The sequence below is a fragment of the Neovison vison genome, chromosome 4, assembly GCF_020171115.1.
Source record: "Neovison vison isolate M4711 chromosome 4, ASM_NN_V1, whole genome shotgun sequence".
NCBI classification, from domain to species: domain Eukaryota; kingdom Metazoa; phylum Chordata; class Mammalia; order Carnivora; family Mustelidae; genus Neogale; species Neogale vison.
In genome coordinates this window covers 217,074,073-217,090,157 of record NC_058094.1, presented here as the reverse complement: position 1 = coordinate 217,090,157, position 16,085 = coordinate 217,074,073, and the positions used below count along the sequence as shown (strand labels likewise).

At 47.0% G+C, this 16,085-nt stretch overlaps 1 pseudogene; it reads right to left on the bottom strand.

The window, feature by feature from the left end:
* Positions 1 to 13,339: 13,339 nt before the first annotated feature.
* Positions 13,340 to 15,809, bottom strand: LOC122905453 (annotated as a pseudogene).
* Positions 15,810 to 16,085: the final 276 nt, after the last annotated feature.

The window sequence follows — 16,085 nt, the reverse complement described above, 5'->3', positions numbered from 1 at the left end:
GAGTCCTAACTGATCCCAAAGCCGAGTCTCCAAGGTGCAAAGAGATGGCTCCCAGTTGGGGCAGTTTGACCTCCTGCTCCCTGCCCCTTGCCGTTTCCCACAACCATCTACTGTGAACAATGGTTTTATCGTGATCACCTTAATTCAGTAACAAAGCCAGGCCATTACCTTAGCTGTTAGCTGTGAAATAACTCTGGAAATTCCTCCTCCCCAACCATGAATTCTGCTCGTCTTACAAAGAACTAGATCCCCGAACTGGAACCAGCTTAGTGCCGGCCTGGCCTGAGGCCGGAAGGAAACACACCATGACCACCGGAGGCACACGCTTGGGCAGCCCCCAGGCCCTGGCCAGTGAGCCTATGAGAGGTTCGCCCCAGGGCAGGACACTCTCCTCGGGGACCCACCAACTGACCGATGGATGGATGCTCCTTTCCCGGGACATGGGGAAGGGCCATCTCCCTAAAACCAGTCCAGAGACAGTGGGGGAGAAAACTCGTTGGAGGACACATGAGCCAGAGCCCTCTCAGAGCCAGCCTGGAAAAGCCGCCTGTCCTGACTTGGCAGCAGCCAGATGGCAGCAGAGCCCCATCCCATCTCCTCCTGACCAGCGACAGAAGTCCTGGCTGCACGTGAGACCGCATCGGCCTTGCTGGGTGGCATCCGGGTCCCCTCATATAGCTGACTCCCAGCCCTTCCTAGACCTGATCTCCTCTGGGAAAAGACAACGTAGCCTTCCATTTTAAAGAAAATTTCTTGGTCGACTTAAGTTGGAAGTCTCATTCTTTCACCTGAGATTTTCTTTGTTTTCTTCCAGATCAGGAATGAACGTTCCATGCTGCTCCTAAAGATAATATTATTGTCCTAATTGTTCTGATTTTCTCCATTGTAATTTTTATCAAGATCATCATGTTGATATTTTAGCTGGGGTTTTAAATGCACATTTATTCCCAGTATCTTCGTGTTTTCTCTTTAATATTTAAACTTATTATATCTGTGAGTATATGAGTAGGCAGGAAGGACACACAGTGTCCAGTTTTGTTAAACAAGACAAAAAACAAAACAAAAGACAAAAAGGAAAGACCAGGGAATTAGGAAGATTGTTTCTGTCATCTCTAGTCCACAAAGAGCTATTAAGAAAGATCCACCACAGAACAAAAGTTGGAAGAGGAATCAAGACCTTTTCTGTGCACAGGCCAGACTGACTCTTGACAACACAATTATCATCGACGTCACACTCTCCCAGAGTCCCAGTGGCTTGGGAAGAGTTGTGAGGTGGTACCTCCAGGGCCCAGCCCTCAGCTGTGGCTCTTTCCCACATTCCCTGTGCTCTCGTGTGCTTCTAGAATCCGCTAACTAGATTCTTGGCCTGCTTCACATCTGATACTGACCTGTCATGCAAAAGATAAGCCCTTCTGCCCAGGGCTGCCCCACATGTCTGTTTCCCATCAGTGCCCTGGAGGTGTGGCTCTGTCTCCTTCAGTGCAGAGACGGTTGTCTCCTCCTCGAAGCCACTGGCTAGAGTGAGCGGATGTAAGGGTGCTAGGCAGGTGGTACCTTCCCCTGGGCAACTTCAGCCTCACTCCCCCTCCTCCCACTCACCGACCAGACTGCCCACTTCTCCAATCTCTTCCCCCTTACCCCTCCCGCCCCCAGTACCTCCTCTTGGCGTGCAATTCTAGGGACAAAACTAGGAGCCAAAAAAAGGTGGAGGGATGGTAGGAGGGCAGAGGAGCACAGCAGGGCCTCGGAGCCATCCGTTTGGTGCACCATACCTAGTTTGTGATGGGTTTTTTAAAATTGGCTCGAGATGCCCACATACTGCCCACCAAACCCAGAAATACAGGCCTTAGGTTGAACTGCTGGTTTTACTGAGGCTTACCGAGGGTGAGGTCAGGCCGTGCCCAGCCCTGGTGCTGACCGGCAAACAGGAATGCATCCTCCCCTTGTCCCCCGCCACCCTCCTCTTCGGGTCCCCAGCACAGAGCTGCAGAATCAGAAGACCCCCGTGTGTGAGGCCAGGCGCCTCGTGCACTCCGTAGCACTTGCCCAGATCTCCCGTCCCTTCCTCCAGGCTCTGAGTCACCCCAGCAAATCGGATGAATCAAAGCCTGCCCATCCCTAGGACCAAGCTCTCTAAAGTAGAGGGATGCCAACCTCGTCCTTGTTGAGACCATAAATGACCTAGAACATCACCTGTTCTTCAACCACCTCTAGTTGAAGAAGCATAGCAAAGCGGAAGAGGGGAAGGTTGGGAAGGACAGGTCAAGGAGAACCATGTAGCTGTCTGTAGCCTCAGGAAGTTGGGGGGATGTGCTTCTGCCCCAGGGTTTCTCGCTGATGCATCTGGGCGTGCACATCCATGTTTCTGCACTTAGTGCCTCGTTCATGGCGTTCTGGCTGTTTCCAAGGGAAGGTGAGCAGGCCGACCGGTGGGAGAGTCTGAGGCTTGATGCCAGTTAAAACTGTGAAGTGGTGCATGTGGTTGATCGCGTTCAGAGGGCGAGGAAGGGTTGAGGCGAACCAGCAGCTGTCTCCTGGACCGAAGCTGCGTTCTGGCCTTACTGGCGGTGAGGGGCTTGCAGGCTGGGGAAGCCAGCTGGCCTTGCACTCTTCAGCCTGGAAGAGTCAACCCACCCGAACACCAGATCGTTGGATGTAAGGAAGGGAAGGGGAGATCAGCACAGCTGCCGACCGGCTGCTTTCCCTCGACCAGATCTCTGGAAGGGCGAACACTCATTTTTGAACAAGCTTATGGTGGAGGATTTGGGTTGTGTGAGTGTGTGTGCGTGAGTGGAGCAGACTTTCTTGGAAACTGGAGGAAGGAGATGAGGAGGCTTAAGGAGTTATGCTGACGGGCTGTGGTCGGTGAAGCGAGGTGTGTCCGTGAGCTGGCCCCAGCTTTCATCCCAGGCCCTCTCGGGTGCTGGGACCAGGGGTCGGGGAGTGGGGCCCCCGCTGGCCTGCCCAGGAGCTGCTAGGACAGATCACAGAAAGAAGATAACGAGGTGCTCTCAGGTAGCAGAGGGAATTCAGCAGGGAGGCAAGGACCCTTCCGCAGGCCTGGCCTGGGACTTCACAACACCAGCGTGAGCCATTTTGCCAGGAAGTGTTGCGGCCCCAGAAGTACTTTGCATGCTGCTCTGGCTCTGCTGTGTCTCGCCACTTTCGGATGGGGAAGCCTCAAAACTGAACAGGCCAGAGCTGTCCTTAACAAATTGGAAAGGAAGGTGTAACTGTTCCTTTCTTTAGCCAAAGAACCCTTCTCCAAGACACCTCCAGATGGGGACAAAATGGCATTCCTCTTTCCTTTCCGGGCAATAATGACATCATCAGCGATGCGATTCCATGTGTCTCTCTTTGACCTCTCTCCTGACTTGTATTTATTTATTATTATTATTGCATTGATTTCAAACTGCATTCATCTTTTAAGAGAAGTGGAGATCAGTAACCCTAAATGCTGCTGCTTGGGGAAGCTGGAGGCACCGCGCGAACACCTGGGCTTGACTGATGGCGCATTGTCGCAGAGACTGACCGAAGCTCGGGGGGTCGGGTGCACGCGGGGCTGCGCTGGGCGTGTCGGTGCTTTCCCACTTTGATGCCTTAGGACTCTCCCTCCTAATCTCCACAGACTAGACTCTGTCAAATCCCAGCTGGGCTGCTAGAGAATGGAAGATGGTGAAACGACCCTTAAACGCAATAGAAACCTTCCAAAGGCTTTTGGCACCCTTGCACCCCAGGATGGCCCAAGCCAGTAGCGGTCCATCACATCTCTCTCGCAGCTTCCAGAAGTCCAGGAGAGCCAGCTCCAAGCCAGTCGCCCCTGTGAGATGTGGTGAGCGTTTACAGAGAAGTGATCCTCCTGCGGAGGATGCTCTGTCAGAGATCTTCCTCATTCCCCACAGGTCTCTGAGGGCCCCTACCCTAGACGGCTGCACTGGAGCCGCGTGTTGGCTGTCGCCCATTTGCTAAAAGGTGCAGTGTCCCTCTAGGAAGTTGGAGGCAGCACTTGCTCAATGCTTCCGGTGTGCAGGGCCCCAGGCCAAGCCCCGGATGAGCTTATCTCATGGGCCCCTCATGGACGCCCTCTTTACCCATAGGAAGCAACGCTCTGAGAAAGCACGCATTAAAGGAAAGGAAATACGACGGTGGTCCAAAATCTCCCAAGTTTCTAGTGAAATTTGTGTTAATCAGGACTTCACTGAGATACCATTTTGTTCCACTTTTTTAATTAACAGCAATGAGTGGCTTCATGCCTTCTGACAGACCATCTAATGATACTTCTGTTTACCGTGTGCCAAACACTGTGCTCAAAACTGCTCACTGGTTATCTTGTTTTGTTTAGTTTCCATAATAACGGTATGAAAGGGGCCCCATTTGTCCCTTTCCAGGTGAGGCATGTGGCTTGGAGAGCTGGTGACATGCCCAGGGTCACATGGCTGGTGAGGGAGCGGGCCTTGAACCTGGGTCTGCCCAGCTCCAGAACTGAGCTCGCAGCCACCAGCCTCCTCGGCCACCTCCTCTGTGTGTGTGTGTGTGTGTGTGTGTGTGTGTGTAGTATGTGTGGAAAGAAAAGCCTCGAAGGAATGTCACCCCTCCCCATCCCTGCCCCATGCGTGCAACCCAGCAGAAGGTCTGAATGAGAGGAAGCCCTGAATTGGATGCAAGCAGAAGGGGCAGAATCCATTTTACTTTTAGAGAAAATCTTAGGGGAGTTTCTTTTGATTCATAGTAGAACTCATTTCCGATTGCTTTCCAGTGTACCAACTAGCTTTAGTAGTGCTGCTACAACAAACTTAGGAGTGAAGAAAAAAAGTGTTCTTTTCTTCTTTTAAAAAAAATAATAAATTTTTTCTTGCTTATAGTTAATTCTAGAAAGGCAATACTAAAGGTATATATTTTTTTTAAAATGCTATTTTTTACTGCACTGATAAATATCATGACAACTCTGGTCTCTATAATCGATCCACTCTTCAGCTCTGGGTAGAACCAGATGCGGGATTCACACCAAATCTGTAAATACCGTGTGTGGGTCTGGTGTCCAGGAACTTTTTTCTTTGTGTTAAAAAAAAAAAGAGAGAGAGAGAGAAGGAGAAAAACCAAGATGACTCTTAGAGGAACCAGATAAGGGTTTGTTTGGAGATACTCTTCTCAAAGAAATGGAGAGAACAGTCATGTAAACAGAAAAATCAGCCAGCTTTTAGGGTATAAAGAAGGAGCGTCTCTTGCCGCAGTATGAGATTAATAGTAATGCAGAAGCATTTTTAATTTGGTTGAAAGTGATAAGAATTTAGAAATGCTTTATGATGAGATTTTTAATTTTTTAGAAAACTATTACCATGTGTTATGAAACATCTCCTCAGTTGTGTTGGGTGGGTTTTTGTTTCTTTTTTATTTAAAAAAACAAAAAAACAAAAAAACTTCTCTATTGACTGGCTCCAGGCTTGTTTGCCTAAATTCTTAGGTAGTTTACACGAGTTCTAGAACCTTCTAGAACTTTGACTCCATTGGAAGCAAACCCAGCTAATCAGAATTTGAGATCCTGGTTGGTTTCAATAGGTATTCTGGAATTCTGACAGAACACCTAAAGATTTTTTTAAAGAAGGTTTTAGATACATTATCTTACACAAACTGTGACCTAATGGCAATAATTACCTCAAATGTGGGCATTCATCCTGGTTTTAGCCTTTTTTGAAATCATGTAGCCAGCTTGATCTTGGGATTTAAAAGACTATGAACTCTGTGTGGGCTGAAAATAATGATTAATGCACACCCTGGTCATTGTTGCTTAAGTGAATTCTGAAAATAGCTGATCTTTACATCAAAAATTAAACCAAGGAAGAGATTATTCTTTGTGTGTTGTAATGAAATGTGATATTCAAATGCACATGTTAAGTATATATGTTTTTAGCTACTGTAAAATGCTGTTAGCCTTCTAAGATATCAAGAGAGCCACATTTTAAATGCATAAACTAAGTAATTGACTGTGGATACTTAAGCATATTTCTGGCTACGTTTTATAGTTAAAGTGTTTTATGGTTTACATTTGAACTGGTACTTTTTAAAGAAAATTTCTGTTTCTAACTGAATCTTCAGACCCCAGCAATGGCCTCTTTAGTTGGAGGCCATGCCCCTCCAAGGCAGGTGTTTTCTACCCGTACCATTGTGTAGCACAACACGAGCGTTTCCCTCCACGTTACTTACTGGTTTCCATGTGAACGCGAGAGAATGTGAAAGGATTTCTGGATTGAGTGGGAAGGGGGTGAGTCCGTAGCCTGGGCCAGATGTGAAGACCTCATGCCTTGTTGTATCAACGCTTGTCTCCAAAGAGGCCTTCTCTTTGACATCCTGGAAGAGGCAGAGAGAACAGATACCTGGTTCGTTGATTTTGTCTTGATCTGAATGTTTAATTTCTATTGATCCACTGACTTCCAGTCACCAGGCAGTAAAAGACACTGGGATTTAGGCGGCCCTGAAGGTACAGCTGCTATTTCTGGGCCCCTGGCAATATTCTGATCGGTGTTTTGCAAGGGGGAGCCGCCCCTCTGCCCACATACTTCGGCTGGGCTTTCCACATACCTGCTGTCACTCATTCCTTTTCTCCTTTAAAACAAAATAAATGCAAAAGGCTGTGTTTACTTTTTACTCTTTGTCAAACTCAGATTTGAAGCCGAGGTCGGTAGGAGAGGGGATGCTAGACTCCTCCCTCGAGACTGTTAAGTGCTGCTGAGCAGGGGACAGGCTGGGGAACCAAGGGGCAGCTGGGGGAGGAGTGTGGGTCATTGAGACCCTCGAAGGAGAGATGGTCCCTGTGACACTTCAGAGAGTGGGCCCCACTGTCTCCTAGGAACAACCTAGAACATGCTGGTTCCCCTAAGAGTTTTAGTTTGATTCTTGTTTTCTCTCCTACCACAACCCAAGTGCAGAGGACCTGCTGTGATAAAGGGCATTCCGTTAGCAGATAAGACTTTGCGAACTGCAGGACGCCTGGGACCAGGGAACTGTTTGTGTGTGTTCATTTGAATGCATTCGCGTTTTCCCTGTGACCCCTGTGGACCGTACGTTCTCATGACAGGTTCTTGTAAGAAACATTAGGGTAAAAAAAAATTTTTTTTTTTTTAAATCTCACTCTTCCTAATAATACTCCTGCTTTCCCTCTGGTCTTTTCCTTTGCTTGAAACTCATCAAATTAATTTTATGTCATTGTCTTTGGGGCTTAATCATATGTTTAAAAACTAGAAGCATAGAAATTAGCTTCAAAAAAAAAAGGACGCTGCATCTAAAACTGGCTCCTTCTAGTGTCCTTTGAACTGCTCCACACAGATCGCTCCTGGTGTGGCCTCCCTACTCCTTGTCCGGGTCAGTGTCTCCGGGGCCACCCCCACGCAGGCATCTAGGACTCCCAGGATGCTCTCAAGAGCCAGGAAGAAGGACCCACTTGGCCTCGTGAGCGGTGGTCTTGCCTCCCTGTTAGATACTCACTTGCTTGGTGGAAGGGGCAATGGATTTATCATTATGCTTATCATTATTAATTATTAATATTATTATTATTATTATTATTTTAATAGTTTTCGGCTCAGGTTATAAGAAAGAACTTGGGAAGTGGAAAGTGACTTGACCATGCCCATCCTTTGTAGCTTTCTGTGACTTCTGAATGGAACACGAAGCGGCCCCCACCCCACTCGCCTCTCCTCACTTCCAAGCAGCCCCCCCCACCCCCCGTCCCATGGGCGCTGCCTCTGCCTCCGGGTCTCCCCCCCCACCCTTTCACGCTCCCTCTCACTTTTGTGTTACTGCTCATTTAAAGCTGTCTTCCGTGGCTTTTCCAGGGCACAATCATTTCTGGCCCCCAAAGCATCTCCTCATCCTCTTTGTGTGCGTTTTGTAACCAAATGAAGTAGACCAGAAAGTCCTACTTTGGGGCAGGAGACTTTGTAGTTTAGTAGAACCACTGTGTAGAGATAGATGGTGATATATATGTTAGTGTATATATATATCAAACCAAATTTCTGATAGGACGAGTATAGCTTTACGGATGAGGAGGAAGAGGAGCTTTCAGAAGTCAGGCAGCGACGGCGTCGTCCACGAGCCGGGGGGCCGGCCCCAGGCTGCCCCTTCCCCAGGTGGGCCCGAGGCCTGGTGCGGGGTTCTCGTCACCCACCTCACCACAGCGGAGGCAGGTGGCCCTGAGGGGGGCTGCCACTCTCTCTGGGTCCCCAGCCTCCAGGGCACAGATGAGTGAGGGTGGGGGGGGGGGCAGCACATCAGAACGACTGGAATTTTCCATCCCATTTTGTGTTGACCATATGTAATGAGCTGCAGCCTCTGATACGATATCACGTTTCCAAGAGCGGGATCCATTAGAGTGGAAAGAGAACAGATCTGTAGAAATGTTTGCCTTTCAACTGCCCATGAATTCCGGACACTGGATAGAAAGACTCACTCCCCAGAATGAGAGCCGGGAAGAGGGAAGAGCCCGGTGGTGATTGGTCAACAGTCCAAGGAACACGGCTCCCTCCCCAAGGTCACCTTGCCTACATCTTCCTCCACCAGGTCATCTCAGCTCAATAGCCCTATGAAAGCCCCGGTCTGTTGTGTTCCTTCACTGTACGGTTTCTGTAATGAAAAGTGTTAATCCATGTTAATCTTTGTGAAAATTATTGCGTGCAACAGTATTTTCTCGTGTACCTCTTTTTCCTATGTGAATTGTCCCTCTTTTCTTTTTTATTTATAAATGTCTACTTTTTTTAAAAAACAAACCAATGTGTTGTAGACCTATATGTAACCTATTCCTTAGTCTCATATTATAGGTATGTTATAAGAATGGATATTTTACTTGGCTTTAGAATGTTTTACAAGAAAAATAATTCTTAACTGATCAAGTCCTTGCTACTAAAATGCTTGTGTTTTTCATCATGATGTCGTGTGCTTCTAAATTAATAATCATTTTCGTTGTAGAAAAATGGAGTGAATTTATATTAGTCTTGGAAACTAATAATAGCATTGTAAATTTATGAGATGATTTTAACAGAAAAAAAATTATAGAAGAATATAGTTATTTTAATTGTAATATTACTAACTGTAGGGTGAGAAAGGGGGGTCCCGTTGTGGTGAACTATGTTATAGCTTGTTACTCACAGTTTCTTTTTGATCATTTTTTCGGTCTCTGAGGTGAAACGAGTTATTAATTAAAATTTGTAAACTCACATATGCATATTGTATATGTGTAGAAATGTAATCACACTTTGTCTTGGAATTACATTAAACTGTTTGGAATCACTGTAAACTTGGCCTGGCGTGCTTATTTCTTCTAGAACCAGACTAGTTCTATAAGACTAAAGAGGTTCCTGGTCCAAGTAACACCGTTGGGGACTTAGCTAACCTTGCAGAAGCTGTTTAACCCTGAACGCTTTCGTCACACACCAGCACACCTACGGCCGGCCGAGATGACCATGGAGGCCTGTAGAGAGAGGGCCTCATGAGAAGGGCCCACCTCATCCGTGGGGCAGTCGTCGCCACCCGCTGTTTCTAGAACTGTCATCGTCCCAAACAGAAGCTCTGCACCTGTTAAGCAATCCCTCCCCGTTCCCCTCCGCACCCCACCCCCAGGCGTGACTTCCACCCTTCCACTCTCTGCCTCTGGGTACCTCCTGGCAGTGGGGTCCTACACTATTTGCCCTCTACTTGTTTGTGCTGGCTTGTTTCCCGTACCGTCTTCTCAGAGGTCATCGATTTTGTAACATGTATCAGATTCTCCTTCCTTTTTAAGACTGAGTAACATCCCATTGTATCGAAATGCCACATTTTGTTTATCCATTCGTCTATTGGGGTGTGTGTATGTGTGTGTGTGTGTGTGTGTGTGTGTTTGGATTCTGTGACTAATGCTGCTGTGGACATCAGTACGGAAATAGGAATCCCAGTTCTTTTGGATGCGTACTAGGAGTGGAATTTCTGGATTATCTGGAAACTTTTTGCGGAACCGCCAAACTATCCCCAGCGACTCTGCCGTTCTGCATTCTCACCAGCCGTGCGCAGGGATCTGGGGTCCTCACCCGTCGTTCTTAGCCTGCCTTCCATTGCCGGGGTCGGGGGGCCTCCCTCAGGACCGCCCCACTCCCGGCCCCTGTTAGCTGCGCCTCCTGCTTTCACGAGCTCACAAGCAGCCTAAACCGCATCCACCTTCTCCCCTGTACCCTCAGCTTCCTGCCGCCCGTGCTCCTGCCACACCTGCTTGCTGGACCTGTCCTACCACCCACGGCTCTGCTCTGACACCCAAGCTCCCGAGCTGCCGGAGAAGACCCGGAACGCTCTTGGACCTCGTCCGGCCATCTGATCTCGTCAGCTCCCTCTGTGGCTAGTCGGAAACCTCCCCCTCTCCCTGTGGCCCTGACTACAGGGAGCCCCTGGGCACAGTAACCACTGTATATGTACACCACATCCTCTTTATCCGTTCATCTGTTGATGTACATCTAGGCTCTTTCCATAGTTTGGCTCAGAATATATAGTTTTAAATTAGAAACACACCACCAGGGATCAGACATGGAGGTCATGCCTGCCCAGGAGCCTCCCCCAAACAACCAGGTATATGTTCTTTATGAGTCTGACTTCACTGTTTTCTAACAACCACCTAGAATATTTAAGCCTCAGCAAATATTAAATACGTGGAAAAGCAGAGAATACACTAAAGGCAAAGTATAGATGTGACACTAATGGGATGGTGGCCTCGTGACCTCATGACCTTTGAGCTTACCTGTTCAGTCCCTCCTTTCTGTCAGGACTGAGCTTTTATGTTGTTTTTAAGGTTTTATTTATTTATTTGAGTGAGAGCTCAAGCAAGAAAGATCTCAGAGGGAGAGGGAGAAGCAGACAGGCCCCTGAGCAGGGAACCTGAGGCAGGGCTCGATCCCAGGACATGGGATCATGACCCAAGCCCAAGGCAGATGCTTAACCGGCTGAGCCACCCAGGCGCCCCCATACTGAGCTTCAAAGCAGATGCCTTGGACCACCCCCCGCCTTCACAGTATGTCCCACTTGGGCCGTGCAAAGCTCCCCTTGGGAGATCTGTTTTCTTCCAGCAGATCTCCCTTAGAAGATCTAATTCCATTACGCTTCTGGCACCGCTTGAAGTTGGAAAAACCCCACTGCCCAGCGACAACCCTAATCCCCATTCCGTAGGGAAGAAACATCGAGGAGCTGGACAGCCTGTATCGTGAGCCCATCCAACTCCAGGTTTCCACTGTGGTTTTACAGGTGCCGATCTAGAGGAGCTCCGCGGCCCTTTCTCACAAGACTTTGGCGTGTGACAGCGCATCTGAAACAACGCAGGAGGATAGGTACTCCTGGAAGGATGACACTTGACATCAGCTTTTGTGTCTTCTTCTGTTCTGTTTAAGTGTCTTATGTTTTATTACAGTGGCTCTCAGGATCCTTACCCATTGCAGACCAAGCCTGTGGACCGGGCTGCTCGGGAAAACACAAAGTACCCGCAGGTAGCTCAAAGGCCAGAAGGAAAACCCGGCCGTCTGGAGGAAGCCGAGCTGGGAGGGAAACGAAACACCAGCGGTCTTAAGAGAGCACAGGCCTTGAGGCCCGGGTGTTGTATGGAACTGAAGCTTCACTGAGTTCTGCACCTGAAATTAATATTACACTATAAGTTAACTACCTGGAATTTAAATGAAAACTTGAGAAAGGATAAAAAATTAAAAATAATAACATTTTTTAAAAATGAAAAAAAAAGAAAGAGAAGAAAGCTAGCCCAGGAACCGGGGAGGGAGGCATAGGAGAGAAGGTTGTACTGACAGCATACGATTCGGAAGCGTGGGAGTCTGCCGTATTCGGGCTCAGTTCCAGGAGCTGTTGTCCATGACTGTGAAAGCTGGGAAATCCCTTACTCTCTTGAGCCTCAGTTTTCTTAACTGTAAAATGGGCATAATACTACATCTGGCAAAGACTGGCCAGCCACATAAACCCCAAAGCCAAGTCCTCCTCTTACTGAACACACAGCTAGATTATATGTCCTCGCTTGCTCTGCTGAAAAATATGACCAGAACGGGGCCCTAAAAAACGGTCACGCATTTATCCACACTCTCTTCCCTCCATTTCTGGCCAGATGAGGAAGATCCAATGAAGGACTCTGAGGGCCTAGACATGGTGGGGCCTCCAGGCAGAAGCAGCCCAGGACACTGAGTGACCTCCTCATAAACCCACACGGGACAAAACCACAAAAGATCAAGAAATAAGTATTTTGGGGCGCCTGGGTGGCTCAGTGGGTTAAGCCGCTGCCTTCGGCTCAGGTCATGATCTCAGGGTCCTGGGATCGAGGCCCGCATCGGGCTCTCTGCTCAGCAGGGAGCCTGCTTCCCTCTCTCTCTCTGCCTGCCTCTTTGCCTACTTGTGATTTCTCTCTGTCAAATAAATAAATAAAATCTTTAAAAAAAAAAAAAAGAAATAAGTATTTTTGTTATATATAGATTTTTAATGGTCTTATAACTTTTTTTTGTTTTATTTCAATTCAAGTTAGTTAACATACAGCATATTCTTTTTTTTTAAGATTTTATTTATTTATTTGACAGAGATCACAAGTAGGCACAGAGGCAGGTGGAGAGAGAGGGGGAAGCAGACTCCCGGCTGAGCAGAGAGCCCGATGCGGGGCTCGATCCAGGACCCTGGGATCATGACCCGAGCCGAAGGCAGAGGCTTTAACTGAGCCACCCAGGCACCCCTCTACAGTGTATTCTTAATTTGGGGGCAGAATTTGGTGATTCATCCTTTGGGTAGAACACCCAGTGCTCGTCACATCCCGTGTCGTCCTTACCGCCCCTCACCCAGTGGCCCCATTTCCCCACATACCTCCACTCCAGTGACCTCAGCTCGTTCCCTAGACTTACGAGCATTATTATTATATTTAAGACTCTGCAATTTTAGGGTTGTTTATTGTAACAACTAAGCTATCCCGATTCATACAGACACCAGTCCCTGAAAGCGAGGTGCTGCTGTAACGTCTAAACCAGAGAGAATACATAGCATTGGCTTAGCAGCTGGACAGAGAGATAGGGAAATTGATCTCAGGAGCCGGAAAGGTGATGCCCCATGTTATGCTTTAATAAAACGTGCCATAATCCTGCCGCTACAAACCCTAAGCAGTCTGCAAAAAGATCTACTCAAGCTAGCACGTCAATCTGGCAAGACTGTAGGAGGAATGGTCAATACACAAAAATTGATTCTATTTCTTTATACCAGTGACAAACAGTTGGACTGTGAAATATTTTTTTAAAATTGTAGAAGCATGAAAAAAATTATTTGAAGATAAGTTTTATTTTTTTAGTTGGGAAATTACTTTTTTTAGGGATGTGGGCAAATGTCTAATCTCAGAACTTCCGGAATTGCTTCTTGGTGCCAGCAGCCTTGGTGACTTTGCGCACCTTTAAATGCACAGTCTTGCTCAAGGGCCAGCACTCGTCCACTGCAATGATGTCGCCGATCTGGACATCCCTGCAGCAGGGGACAGGTGCACAGACATATGCTTATGTCCTTTCTCAAAGAGCTTGTAGTTTTGGGGGTAGCAGTGGTAGTCTCGGCAGATGACAGAGGTCCTCTGTGTCTTCACCTTGGTCACCACACTGGACAGAATCCACCCTTGGATAGAGACATTGCCAGGAAAGGGGTGTCTCTTGTCCCTCTTGTCTCATCAAGGTGCTCTCAATGGCCTCCTTGGACATCTTGAAGCCGAAACCGATGTTTTTGTAGGATCGCAGGAGCTTCTCCTTGCCAGTTTCTCCAAGCAGGACCCACTTCTTATTTTGAAAGATGGTTCACTGCTTTCGGTTGGCGCGCTCAGCCTGCATGTCTGCCGTCTTCCTGGCCACCTGAAAACGCTTGAGGATAAGTTTTTTAAAAATATATGCAGAAATTCCACCCTTAAAACTTGTAACAAGTTTCTGAAATTTTTTAAAGACTTTTTAAAAATGGAGAGATCTACACTGTTGAATGGAATAGTCACATTATTAAGATGGTATAGATCTTCACACTGATTTACAGATCCACTGTAATCCCGGCTTTGTTGGTACAAGTGACAAAAAACAAACAAAAAAAGATAAAGCATTAGAGACCCATGTGATAATATCCAACAGCCTTCACTGGAGTCCCGGGAAGAGAGAAGAAAAGAAGGGTGAGGCCGGAGAAATTATTTAGGTAAAGGTGAAGAATTTTCCAAAATTGATCAATGACACCAACGCACAGAATCGACTCGACTGCCCTCCTCAGCCTCCCACGACTGTCCTGGCCAGTGGTCTGTGGACAGCATGCGTGCCACCTCCTGGCTGGCCCCTGGCTTGTGGAGGGGAAGACAGGCTATGATCGGGGCAAGTCTCAGAGGCTTGATTTCTCACACACAAAGTTTGCTGCAGATCCAGAACCATCCAGGAAACCCGTCCCCTACATAGCGGCTTAGCATTCCAGGATGTCTCAACCTTATGAAGCCTCCAAATAAACAAGTCATGGTTGGGGAAAGGAGGGAACATTTGAAGAAGTCTGCTTTGGTTCTTAAATGCTCCCACCTGGTTGGGAATGCAAGCTGGTGCAACCACTCTGGAAAACAGTATAGAGCTTCCTCAAAAAGTTGAAAATAAAACTACCCCATGACCCAGCAATTGCACAACTGGGTATTTACCCCAAAGATACAAATGATCCGAAGCGTCCCCTGCACCCCAACGTTCATAGCAGCAATGTCCACAGTAGCCAAACTATGGAAGGAGCCCAGATGTCCATCAACAGATGAATAAATGAAGATGCGTTATATTCTATATATTATATACACACAATGGAATATCACTCAGCCATCAGAAAATGAACTATTGCCATTTGCAACAACGTGGATAGAACTAGAGGGTATTATGCTAAGTGAAATAAATCAATCAGAAAAAAATTGTCATATGATCTCACTGATATGTGGAATTCAAGAAACAAGGCAAGGGATCTTAGGGAAAGAGAAGGAAAAAATGAAACGACGAAACAAGAGAGGGACACAAACCATAAGAGACTCATAATCATAGGAAACAAACTGAGGGTTGCTGGAGGGGAGGGGTAAGGGGGGTGGAGTAACTGGGTGATGGACATTAAAGCAGGGATGTGTTGTAAGGTGCATTGGGTGTTATATAAGACTGATGAATCACAGACCTGTCCCCCTGAAACAAATAATGCATTATATGTTAATTAATTGAATTTTAAGTAAGTTTTTTTAAAAAAAATGCTTTCACCTGGAAATGACATGTGTCGCTTTTTCTTGGTTAAAGCAAGTCACTGCATACCTAACTGCAAAGAGACTGGGAACGACAATCTTTCCGTGTGCCCAGAAGGACCATGAAAAGGCTTGCTGGCATTCCCATCTACCACGACTTCTGAAACACATCCAGTGTGAACCGCTACATCCAAAGGCCCCAGACAGAGCAAAGCTGTTCCCCATCACTGATGCATTTAGTCTATGGCATGAGCCTAAAAAAAAAAATCTTTACTTTGTTAACCTCTGAAATTTGGGCATCCTGGCAGAAGCTGCTAGCATACTCTAATATTCTACTCAACTCGCATTATAGTTAAAGAAGATAGTAATACTTTTTTTTTTTTAAGTAGTCTCCAAGCCCATTGTGGAGCCCAATGCAGGACCCGAATTCACAGCTGAGATCAGGAGTCAAAGGCTTAATCAACTGAGTCTCCCAGGTGCCCAAATAGTACCTTTTTTTAAGCACTTACCATGGGGCTGGCTTTTCATGTATGAAACACTTAACACAGTTCCTGGACCTACTCACCTCTCTATTCATGTTAGTTGTTACCCTTATTCCAATTTTGTCTTATGTGTCTGTATTTGCTCAGATGGGTTCTGTGCTATGAACCACAGGACCCTAATGGGAAGGGCAAGGTGGTTTAGCATCTTTCTAACACATCTGCAAGTTTTCATACTTTGTGGGAGACTGAGCTGAAAGTACAGGTTTCTAGGATCAGAGACAGCATGGGTAGAGGAAAGAGCACTGGAACTAGCAGTCAAGGTTAGTTTAGTTCAACGCATATTTATTGAGCACCGTCTGTATGTACCAGAT